The sequence below is a fragment of the Vipera ursinii genome (assembly GCF_947247035.1).
Source record: "Vipera ursinii genome assembly, chromosome: 11".
Taxonomy (NCBI): Eukaryota; Metazoa; Chordata; class Lepidosauria; order Squamata; family Viperidae; genus Vipera; species Vipera ursinii.
This window is the reverse complement of record NC_139524.1, coordinates 11,370,034-11,382,958: the sequence shown is the minus strand read 5'-3', so window position 1 is coordinate 11,382,958 and position 12,925 is coordinate 11,370,034. Positions and strand designations below refer to the sequence as shown.

The following is a 12,925-nucleotide window of genomic DNA, read 5'->3' as shown; positions in this document are numbered from 1 at the left end:
ATCATATATACCACTTCACAACCATCTGTGAGCGATTTACAGAGTCAGCATCTTGCCCCCCACAATCTGGCTCATCATTTTACCAACCTCGGAAAGATGGAAGACTGAGTCAACCTTGAGCCAGTCGGGATTGAACTGCTGGCAGTCAGCAGAATTAGCCCGCCATACTGGGTTCTAACCACTGCACCACCAGGGCTCTATTAAATTAAAGCACAATATGGTCAATATCTTGGTGTGCAACATGTTATGAGAATAAAAAACATCAAGAGGGTCGTGCCTTCGATGGAGGCATTTAAGCAGGACTTGACCAACCATTGATCCCATATAGCTAAGATTCTTCTGTTGAGCAGGTGTGAATCTCAATGCTCCAAAGTCAATAATTCCCTTGAGTATGGCAGCAAAAGGCAGCAGACCTTGTCCTCTTCCCCACACAACGAAGTCACAAAGACACACCAGGAGATTCTGACCATTTATTGTAGGGCAATTCTCTTTTTCCCCCCTATATTCATTTTTTTTTCCACTGGGACAATTGAACCCTTGAGTCTTCAAAGCAACCAAGACAGTACGCAACACAAAAATGTACAAGGAGTAGCAAAGAGTGGGTCAGATGTAGTTCAAGAGTAAGAATTGAGTTGATTGAATTGTCCTTGGCTGGGGGATATAGAAAGTGTAAGAGTACAGCAGAAGCATCTTCTTCAGAATTATCTCCAGGGGTTTGGGGATGGTGCAGGGTGGAAGCGAGGCAGTCTGGCTGTGCTGAAAGATGCTGAGGATAGATGTTTTTGCAGTGGAGGAACCTTGTAGCAAGTTAAGCACTGATAGGTACTCAGAGGGAATAGCAAATTGTTTTATTTCAAGAACAATCCGAACAAAATCATGGTTGAGAAGACTTTAGAAGAGTGCTATGGGAACCAATAAGCTCCACCCAGCTATCTCTATTAATCCCCTTTTACTTTCCCAGTGGTCAAAGTATTGAATTTCCCCAACTCCCCCTTCTGTTTATCTTTAGTATTCTTTTTCCTAAGCAAGGGCTTGTCTTCTTTCCAAATGTAACCTAATAACATCACTGAAAAATCCTTTTCTGGCATCTCTGCCCGATGCACTGCAGATCTCCAGAGAATTAAACCCTTTGCTGAAGACAATTCAGGGCTTAAAAATTGCAGAGTGCTTTGATCTGGACCTGAAAAATCCTCAGGAACCAAAGCATCTCCTAGCTGAGTCTATACAGTGCCCTTCAGGCAAATCCAAGGGACCATATTGTGACTCGACATGTTATCTGAATCGAGCCTTTGGGATGTTGTAAACCATGGCTAATAGTTGACCAAGTTGTGTGCCACGTAAACCATGGTTTGGCTGATGTGTACACTAGACACCCGATTCTTGCATTGACTGGTACCTAAACTCTTAAACGAGGTGAAACCTAGCACCTTCACTCTACAAGGGCTTGCTGTGCTACTAAGCTGGGCTTCTTCCCCATTCCAGTCGTTTGCCCCTTGAAGAGAGAAAGACTTCAATTGCTGAAAGCAATGACATTTCAGATCCTCAGAATAACTCTTTTTAAGATTCCCCAGCACTTTGTGGGAAATTTTCGCAGGACCCTGATGCCACAGCCCAATTGTGCTGTGCAACAACTGCCAACTACCAATTGCAACTGAGCGTTACCCAAGCTGTGAAATTAGTTTATACTTCGGTGGGTTGTGCCAAAAACCGGCTTGAGAAACCATGATTAATGACATAGAAGCGTGTCGTGCGAAGTCGCTCACCGAGCTGGAAGAAGCTGGGTGCATTTCAAAGGTGGCTGAATAAATCCGTCTTGTTCTCACGGGTTTGTGAGCCGTTAGGAAAAGGGCATCTTTCGCTGTATTATTATTATGTTTAATTGTACTTTACTTCAAGGTTTTGTCATCAGGCCATGCTTCATGGATGCTCTCATTTGGGCATGGCTTATAGCCCATCCGGGAAGACTTTGCTTCTCTCCCTGGGAAATTGGGAGGACCCCAGACCCAGAGGAACTGTTCAATTGCAGCTCTTCCAGAATCAAAGGTTTTGAGGTGCTGGCCTCGGCGGGAGCATGGGACAGTCTTAATTGCTCAGCAGCTACTCATAAATGCTGGGGCCTTGGATGCTGTCCGAGACAGGCACAGCTCTCATAAAAGGGGTGCCAAGGTGGGAGAATTGTTCTACCAGCTGCTTTCACTCCCCCTACTCCTTCCATTCTCCCTACTCATGCTTTCCATTCAGTTAGGCCCTCCCTCCCTCTCACCTCACTTACACGGTTGTAAATACAATTGTCAGCTCGTTAAACATTGGGCAGATCAATTAGCTGATTAGCGTTTCATACACTTTTGAGAGATAGTCTCACACTCTCTCTATATACCCTTTTCTCACCTAGGGATCCCAAATGATACTGGGAGAATTTATTTAGTTTTGCTACTTTTTTTTAAAAAAAAGTACTGTAACAGTTTGGCTTTCAGCGGAGGCATTCTTTGATCAACTCTGGTGCACTCATGAGCTTAATGCTGCTTTTCAAGATCCTTAATCCGCTGTATAAAGCAAACAAGTCGCCATGACAGATGATTATAAATTCTCCCCCTTACCTTGAATTTACTGGATAACGTTTGGTTCTGTCTATTGCAGTTTTGGAACCTGTTTTCCAGGCCTGTTTGCAAGCATTACAGATTGTAAGGAGGTATTTCTGTGTGTGGTGGTTGTGGGTGGTTGTGAGTGCATGCATGCATGTGTGCGTGCACGCATTGGTGTGCCTCTCTCTCTGTGTGTGTCCCATTGCACTAAGCCATGATGCATTTTGTTTGGTTTTGGCTGAGCCTGAGTGTGAACCTAGCTATGTTGGTTTATTGGATGAACCAGATTTAAAATAAATCACGGCTTATGGTGATTGTGAAACCAGCCGGCAAGAATGCAGCATTCTCTGAATATAGATAGACAAGGTGCTATATAAACTCCCTCCGATTTATTTATTTTATCTATTTATTAATTTTTTTGTGCCACCCGTCTCTCCTATAAGGCGACTCTGGTATACTCTTAAGTTTGCTTTGTGCATTGAACCAGGAATATTTACTTTTTTAAAAATTCATTCTGAAAAGATTTTGACTGGCTGAGTTTAAAGGTCTCTCTGTGTCTGCCTGTCTGTCTCTCTCCCTTTCTCTCTCTCTCTCTCTCTGTGTGTGCGTGTGTGTTTGTGTGTGCGTGCACATAGCTGGCTCACAATACACTGACACTTTGATATTTTCCAGACCATGGACCTAACAGGGAATGGCCTGTAACCAGCTTTTCCTGGTAACCTCTGTCTTTTGCCACCAGCATCCTTCCGACATTTTTTTTCCTGTGGAGCAGAAACTGATAAAAGTCTCCAGAATATCAAGGCAGGAAATAGATGGGAATCCTGTCTCTCTCTAGGTCGTGCTGCAGAGATAGACACCGTCTCTCACTCTTGCATATCAATCTGCTGGTTTTGCCAGGTGTCTGGAAGACAGCTGCACCGGAAACACAAGGCTCTGGCCATCCTCCCTTGAAACCAGGAAATTCCTGGCGAGAGATATGAGGCTGAGCCAGAGAACGATGCCCTGGGAAGACTCTATCTGAAGTCCATCATGAAAGCCGCTTCCTGGAAGGAGTGAAAGCCACAATTTCCAATTCATCCTCACAAAAACCTGGCTGGGTATGCTGGAATAGAATAGAATAGAATAGAATAGAATAGAATAGAATAGAATAGAATAGAATAGAATAGAATAGAATAGAATAGAATAGAATAGAATAGAATAGAATAGAATAGAGAGATTGTAGAATAGAATAGAATGGAATAGAATAGAATAGAATAGAATAGAATAGAATAGAATAGAATAGAATAGAATAGAATAGAATAGAGAGATTGTAGAATAGAATAGAATAGAATAGAATAAATAGAGAGATTGTAGAATAGAATAGAATAGAAAAGAAAAGAATAGAATAGAATAGAGAGATTGTAGAATAGAATAGAATAGAATAGAATAGAATAGAATAGAATAGAATAGAATAGAATAGAATAGAATAGAATAATAGAATAGAATAGAATAGAATAGAATGGAATGGAATGGAATGGAATGGAATGGAATAGAATAGAATAGACTGGAGAGATTGTAGAATAGAATAGAATAAAATAGAATAGAACAGAACAGAACAGAACGGAATGGAATAGAAGCTGGAAGGGACATTGGAGGTCTTCTAGTCCAGCCCCCTGCTCAAGCAGGAGGATCTATACCATCTCAGACAGGTGATTGTCCAGTCTCTTTTTAAAAACTTCCAGCCCATGATTAGTAGGAGAAGAGGTCATGTGACTGTGCCCAATAAACACAGTAAGAATGGTTGACTGTACAGAATTGAGACATAAAGCTTCTCGACCTTGCTGAATTATTGCTGGACATGAATAAGGGAGGTCCTTGCAGATTTGGGCCATGGGTGCCTCCAAAGAGAACTAAGCTCTACTTTTCCTCCTGTAGGCATCCACCTCCAGCTTTGAATATGATGTGTGGGGTCATGGTGACCCAGAGGCTTTTGCCAATCTGTGACAGCTGAATGATTACCCTGGAGTTATCCCCAGGAACAATTACCACCGGGGATGCACCCCTTCTGAAGGAGCAAGCAATGTTGCACCCACACCCCCTGGTCTGCTCATGGGTTACCTTGGCTGGGACTTTCCACTCTCTCAGAAATGACTTAATTTTCTAAGATGTGCTTTTAAAGGAAGGAAGAAAAAAAAGAAAGAATTGGCAACCGGGTCATTAAACAATGCGTTTGTCTTTTACTTGCAGGAGTGCTTCTGGATTCCATAGGTAGCCACAGAAAATCTTCAGTGAGACATTATGATTTAGAACAGATATATATAGTGGAGGTTTACAAGCTTGGTTAACCCAGCATACTTTACATGGTGACTGACTTTTATTGTTCAAAATAATCAACTGAGTTAGTTCATTCTAGTCGTAACTGTGGAAGGGGCAAGGGGAGAGGGACAGAGTGTTGAAAATAGTCTCACAACATAATTCCTGTCCCTCTTCTGTATGCATTGTAATGGACTGAAGGCACAACTACAGCATGTTTGTGTCACTCTAATGAAAGCAGGGAGAGCCTGCAAAGGCTTTTAGCCATAAAAAAAAAATCCTAACCAGAACTCAGTCTAACCAACCTTAGCCATTTGTTCACACAGGTGTTTAATTTTTAATTTGTTTTGTGTTTAGTGCAGCACAGAGTCTTGCAGCATTTGCAGCTTCATAATGCGTGGACTTTTAAATGCATGCCTCCCCGTTTATGCTCCCCTGGAATAATTTCAATGCCATGAAATAGTCTAAGATGCCACATTACCTCCAGTGAACATCTTTTCAAGGAAACGCAGAACAAAATTTGGAAACGGAAAAGAGCAACACAGATGATTAGGGGCCTAGACTAGAGGCTAAAGTAGGGGTCTTCAAACTCGGCCCTTTTATGACTCATGGACTTCAACTCCCAGAATTCTTCAGCCAAGCACATTGTCTGAGGAATTCTGGGAGTTGAAGTCCATGAGTCATAAAAGGGCCGAGTTTGAAGACCCTTGGGTTAAAGCATACGAAGAACGGTTGCAGAAATTGGGTATGGCCAGTCTAGTGAAAAGAAGGACCAGGAGTGACAGGATAAGCAATGCTCTAACATCTGAGGGGCTGCCGCAAAGAAGAGGGTGTCAATCTGTTTTCCAAAGTACTAGAAGGCAAGACAAGAAACAATGGATAGAAAATAATGAAGGGAAGTAGCACCCTAGAACTGAGGAGGAATTTTCTGACAGTAAGAATAATTAACTAGCGCAGGGGGTGTCAAATTCAATTTCATTGAGGGCCACATCAGCATTGCGGTTGCCCTCAGGGGGCCGGGTGGGTGTGGCCAGGGTGGGTGTGGCCTACTGGGTGGGTGTGGCTAGAGTGTGTATGGCCTACTGGGTGGGCGTGGCCATCTCTACATCGTTCGCATCAAGGGTGCCTATGGGGGCCTGGGCAGGAGTGGGACAGATATGAGGGTCTCTGGCAAGAGGAGGGTCTCTGGGCCGGGGCCAAGGCAGTGGGGGCCGTTCCCTCACTGTTTCCAGGATGGCTTCGTGGGCTGCATGAAACCACTTTGGGAGCCGGATCTGGTCCCCGGGCCTTGTGTTTGACATGTCTGAACTGGCAGAACATCTTCCCTTCATAAGTTGTGGGTGCTACATCACTGGAGATTTTTCAGAAGAGACTGGACAGCCACTTGTCTGGAATGATACACTGTAGGGTCTCCAGCTTGAGACCTCTAAGGTCCCTTCCAACTCTGTTATTCTGTTAAACACAATCCTCCCTCAGTTTAGTTGCAATTTGAAGTTATTTCTCTGCAGTATTCCTTTCAACACTCCTTTCCTACCCAAGATCGCTGGGCTTTGGCTTAGCACCCCACTCTCTTGGCCAAGGGTCTTCAAACCTGGCACTTTTATGACTTGTGGACTTCAACTCCCAGAATTCCTCAAGTCATAAAAGGGCCAAGTTGGAAGACCCCTGCTCTTGGCTAACCATAATTCATGTGGTAGCCATCAGTGGCCATTTCCCCCTTCGGTGATGTAAGGGGAGGCCAGAAAACCCTGGCGGCAGAGCGTTGAGCTGTCTTGTTCCTTGGAGTTACACCGAGTCAGTCAACGGAAGCCCAAGCTATTTTCTGTAACACGGAAGAAATTGGTCCTAGTACCTTTGTAGAGTTTTGTAATCCTTGGCAAGGAACTGCAATCAAGACCTTGAATCTTCAATCAGCTCTGTTTCCAGGAACGGGCCGTGCACACCTCCGTACATTCCTGAAACCTCCTGGGAGCCATTTGTGCTCCCTTGCCACACGCAAGACAGCAGGCGGCGTTTTCCTTTACCTGAAACAATGGAGTAGGTGACTCAGCATCTTTGGCATTGGAAATTGTGCATCCCATGATTGTGGAGGTGTTAGAAAGGGCAACACTTCCGAAAACAGTAGAGGAACAAGAGCAAACACTCTAAAAAACAAACATGTTTTTTAGACGGTTAACCCAATGTTTATGCCAACAGTGCATAAGAGACCTTTTACCTTTTTAAGAGCTGAGAAGATCATAGGAAGCTCGCTGCCTGGTATTCAGGATGCTGCTTATAAGCACTATGCTTAGAGCTCAAAGCATTGTTAGGGACCCCACACACCCACTTTACGGTTTGTTTCAGAGGCAAATTCCCTTCCATCAAACCAAGTGTGAATGGATGGGGTGGGGTGGGGAATGCAAGGACATTTCTCAAGCTAGCACTAAAAAAAAATAATAATCCGAATGTTGGGGTTTGCAAAATGACCATCATCGGTATTGAATGGAGGGAGTTCATTCCAAGAAACAACAAAAGCGCTTCGTGGAAGTTGGGGGATAACCTGCTCAACTGGGGTTTCATCTGAACCAATGTTCTTTTCCCGGCACCATCTAGACGCTCACATTCTGGCGCCTGATTAGAAAAATTCTAATCCAAAATCAACAGCACTGTGTGATACATGAAACCTTCAATCTCCTCTTCCTTCTGTGTAGCCAGGTTCCCCCTCCTGAACTTCAATCAGATTTTTAACCTCTATTAAATGTTTCAGCATTTCTTGTACTCATCCGTTGCCAAGCTATTTTTATTAAGCCACGTGGGAGCAAGAAAGAGAGGAAGAGTCTATGGAACAGTTCTTGGATGTACAACATATTTTGCCGTATAACGAGAAGTCTCATGCTAGGAAATGCCTAGGTTTTTAGAGCTTTCCATTTTATTTTAAGAACAACATATTTTTATTATGCTCCTGATAGCATACTGTTCCCCTCAGCAGATCTAGATACGACAAGGTCTATGGCTGCAACACAGCAACCCAAACTGATAATGTTTCTACATGACAGAGAATAATCCACAAGGACTCCAGAGCGTATGAAAATAATGACAGACGTAAGTGCTCAGAGATTAAAAAAACAACAACACCTAATCCAAATCTGAAGCAAATGTGTTTTCCTCCAGAGCCTCAACGGGTGGTAGGGAATTATTTCAGCGCATGTTAAGCGCGGTTGAATAAATTCTGGGATGAGAGATTACACAGAGAGATTCCAGAGTGGTTGGCTAGACTAGACCATTGATAACTAATCACCAAATGCAACACTGGGGAATCACATCTGTATTATTGCATTTGATTAAACAGAGATCCTATATTTGTCCCCTACAGGCATGTAGAAATGGGGCTGGATGGACTGGAGATAAATTTGTGTCAGGGGTCTGGGAGGGTGTTAATGCACACACAAGGCATTGTTGCTCGACTTTTAACAACCAAAGAGCAGTGGTAAGTATTGCTATGGTGGTCTTTCCATCACTCAGGCACGGTTGCTCAACCTTTTGGCTTCACACACTGAGTGAAGAGGAATCGTCTTGGGATGCATATAAATATATAATGTGGGTAATGTATATAAGTAACGAACCTTAACTCTGATGCGAACCCTAAATCTTATGGAGTGAAGGCCCCAAGGTGTAGTTTAAAGTAAATGTGTGCAATTTTTTTCCCAGGTCAAAGTTTGACCTTTGACTTGGTGAGCCAAGCCTGCATTCCAAAAAATAGTGTCTGGGCTGGATAAAAAGTAAAAAAACCCTTTGTGTTGTTGAGCTTAGCTCCTGGGAGTTAGATGCCTTAAGCAGGCAAACTCAGGAAAGAAGAAAGACTTGGATTTCCTTGCTAGATCTTCCTGCTGTGTAATGCAACAATATCTTGAAAGCGATTCTCTAGCTCAATTTATACCAAGCCGAAATAAGGTGGAGTTGGTCTGAGACTTTTTCTTTCCATTTTCCCCTCTCCTTTGGACTCAGGAATGTTTTCTGTGACAGCTCCTATAATGATGACCTTTCTCCCTTCTCTGCATTCTCAGGATCTGTGGATAGCTGTTGATAGATCTCTGTTGATAGATGACTGTTGGTGGATACCTTCATGTTCTTTCTTTGACAAAGATGTGGAAGTTGTTTGCCATTGATTTTTTTCTGGATTTTTTTTTGCTGAATAAAGACAGATCCCTGCAGGAGCTACCTAGAATCCTAGAAGGAAGGCAGGAGAAGACGTTTAACAGAATAACAGAGTTGGAAGGGAACTTGGAGGTCATCTAGTCCGACCCCCTGCTCAGGCAGGAGACCCTATGCCATTCCAGACAAATGGCTGTCCAGTCTCTTCTTAAAAACTTCCAGTGTTGGAGCATCCACAACTTCTGGAGGCAACTTGTTCCACTGGTTAATTGTTCTAAGTGTCTGGGAATTTCTCCTTAGTTCTAGGTGGCTTCTCTCCTTGATTACTTTCCCCCCGTTGTTTCTCGCTTTTACTTTTAATAAATCTGAATTCCCCATGTGCTCAGTCTGTAAATACAAATACAAAGAAACATTTACACACAACGGCAGCTCCTTCTTCGGGAACATAATACTGTTCAGTGAGGCCAGACTGCAAATAGCAAGGAACAGGTCTCGGGTGCAAGAGAGAAGCCTGCTGAAATAAGAAGTGTGTGGATCTCAGACTTTGCCTATCCAGCACAGGATACCTTGAAAAGGTAACTGCAGAGGCAAATACGTTTTACCCTCCTCCTTTCTAGACAAGGCTTCCTTGTTTGGGGACCAGGAGACAGGCTGGTTTTGCCTGATAAAGCCGCTCGCTGTTTATCAGAGAGACAGAAAGAAAATAGTTGTCACCCTTAGCCAGGCTACTTGGGCCCCCAAGATCAAAGAAGGAGTCTGAGAAGGAGCAGCATCTGGGTGAGAGATAGCTAGATGGCTAGGGCTGCCCCCCCCCCCGCACCACCACCACCACCCCGTGCAGAGCAAGTGAGCCAGGAAGGGAGGTCTGGGGAAGCCACCAGAGACTTGCTAGCATGTCCATGTTAATTAAGTAAGCAGAAACAGCTGTCTGGTCAAAAGATGCTCCATAGTTGAAGGCTAGACCACAGTCTTTGCTTCCAAAGATCCCCAGATTTAGGGTGCCATCCACACGTGGTGCTCCAAGTCAGGCAGATGTTTTATTATTATTAAAATATATATATATATCAAAGGCTGTTTTCATTCTACTTTGAGCAGTTCCTGATTGGATCCAAACCCCATTTCCTCATCCTAGAATAACAAAGTTGCCCTTCTAAGCCGCAGCCCGGAGGGCCGAGAGGCCAACGGGTCACAGTGCACACAATTTTCCAATTCCTTTCGGTGCAACAGTCCAGCAGCTAGCAATGACAGGCAGAAGTGAGGAATTTGTGCCTGGGAGGCAAAAGGAACGGCACAGTCGTCTCCCCCCAGTCAGGGTCCTTACAGATGTGTTCGGCTAAAATTCCCACCGTCCAAGCTTAACTCATCTTAACCAGCCTGAGATTGGATATTGGTTATCTTCTTTCTTCGAGAGTCCCAATTTAGCAGACTAAATTGAACTTTTCTGGAACTTTATCTCCCCGATAAATTCAGCATTCTAACTAGCACAAGTGAAATCACAAAATCACATTGATTTGTGCTTCTTAGATTGTAAGCCGCCCTGAGTCCTCGGAGAAAGGCGGGATATAAATGCGATAAAAAAAGAAAAATTGCCCTTGATAATATCAGGGCATAAGGCATCTCGTTGCAACATTTTGCTGCAGATCTGAACACCTTTCTCTTGCATCCATTTTCTTCCCGTCTTCCCGTAACAAGCTGCTTGTCAAGGTGACAAATAACATTACCAAAAATTGTATCAGAGCAGGGCTCATCAAACTTGGCAACTTTAAGATGGGTGTCGGTGAAGATTCTCAGTTATCCAGGTCACAGTTGCATCAAAAGTGGTTTTTATTTTGGAAAAGGCAACTGGACTGATTTTTTTTTTTTGAGGAGGAAGAAGAAAAAGACATTTCGCTTCCTATCCTGGAAGCTTCATCGCTTCTGTTGGATGGCGTGGGAGATGGAAAGACAGTTATTGACAGTTGAGATTAGTTGGTGGGAGGGGGAAATCATAGATTCAGACAGGATGGTGGTGATGGGCAGGATGGAAAGACTGACTTCAACTCCCAGAATTCCCCAGCCAACATACTGGGAGAGTTGGTCCACACATCTTAAGGTTAAAGAACTGAAGCTAGTTGAGGTCATATGGGTGATTCGGACTGTTAATGGATTAATTGACATGTTATCATAATCATATCATAATAGTAAAGTTGGAAGGGACCTTGGAGGTCATCTAGTCCAACCCCCTGCTCAGGCAGGAAACCCTATACCATTTCAGACAAATGGCTGTCCAGTCTCTTCTTAAAAACTCCAACAGTGTTGGAGCATTCACCGCTTCTGGAGGCAGGTTGTTCCACTGGTTAATTGTCCTCACAGTCAGGAAGTTTGTCCTTAGTTCCAGGTTGCTTCTCTCCTTGACTAGTTTCCATCCTTTGCTTCTTGTCCCGCCTTCAGGCGCTTTGGAGAATAGCTTGACTCCCTCTTCTTTGGGGCAGCCCGTGAGATACTGGAACCCTGCTATCATGTCTCCCCTCGTCCTTCTCTTCATTAAACTAGACATACCCAATTCCAGTAGCTGTTCCTTATATGTTTTAGACTCCAGTCCCCTGATCATCTTTGTTGCTCTTCTCTGCACTCTTTCCAGAGTCTCAACATCTTTTTTTCATCGTGGTGACCAAAACTGGATGTTCTTTGATCAGGGGATGCCTTTATTGACTGCAGCACTTGAGGAAACAATAGGTTACATTCAAATTCCATGCAAGTTGTGATAAAACGGAAGGCGCAGAATTGACATGAAATAAATGTGCTAAGCCAAACCAAATGACAATGGAATTATGGCTCAGAGCGATATGGAATTGTGGCTCAGAGTAGTGTGACAAGACCTGAGGGGAAAAAATAAAAAAAGCCTTGGGCACATGAGTGGAAAGCTACTGGGGCCATCATCAGATCAAGGCATCTAAAGAGATGACTGATGAGGCAGAAGATAACTCAGACAATAGGTCATCCTTCCTGAATGTTTCATTTCAACAGACTCTTTTCTCATGCTGTTAACATAAGATTAACATTCGAAATCTAAGCAGGAAACCACTTTCAGAAATGGAAGGCTGAAATGGGCAAACTCTTGGTTCCTTATTTTTCTACTTCCTATCAAGGATCTCAGAAGTTGAAGAACATCTAAAAAAAAGGGATTTTTTTTTGCAGCGGAACCTTCATTCTATCTGCCCAGAATCAGCCACACTCAAAGGAATTCGCTTTCCCAGAGTTTTATGATTTATCCATCATCCATTCCCTGAGGTCCTAAGAGCCATAACTCAACATTTGAGGGATCTTTCTTGGAAGATCTGCAGATTTGTATATGGACCTCAGACAGCACCTGCAGCTAAGCCCAACATTTTTTTATTGCTTATTTACATTTCATTCCCCCCCCACTTTTGCTCAAGGGATCTACCTAGTCATCTGCATTGCTCAGGTAAGGAAAACTGCCTGAGAGATAATGATTAATGCAGAATCAGCAGAGAAACTTCCTGGGGAGAATGGGAACTTGATTCTGGATCTTTCCCATCTTTGGGCAATCCTAAATGCTCCGTGATGATTAAAGATAGGAATTCCATGGAAAAGGAAGATGTCATGCCTTAAAAACCGCCAAAAAAAAATCTACTACATGCCTATACTGATACTATACACCAATGGAGAGTAAGAAAATTGTGGAAATGGCTTCAAGATAACCTTAGGCAACCCCATTCCAGCAGACTGCAATTTTTATTATTCCCAGCTGGCATAACCAGGTTGGCTGGGATAACAGGAACTGTGGCCCAACACATGTGGCTTTTAACCATGGCTAGAGCCCAAGAATGTAAAACCCAAGCCATATTTCTTGGCCATTGCTCAATAATACATTTTGGTGTAAATTGATTGAGAAAACAAAGTGCGGTTTTCCCTGGTAG

The 12,925-nt window shown here is 43.5% G+C and overlaps 1 protein-coding gene across 1 annotated transcript in view; it reads right to left on the bottom strand.

Annotated features, from left to right (window-relative positions):
- The window catches only part of ABHD2 (abhydrolase domain containing 2, acylglycerol lipase), a 203,139-nt gene that overhangs the window by 106,926 nt on the left and 83,288 nt on the right, over window positions 1-12,925 (bottom strand). The gene's annotated exons all lie outside the window — the stretch shown is intronic.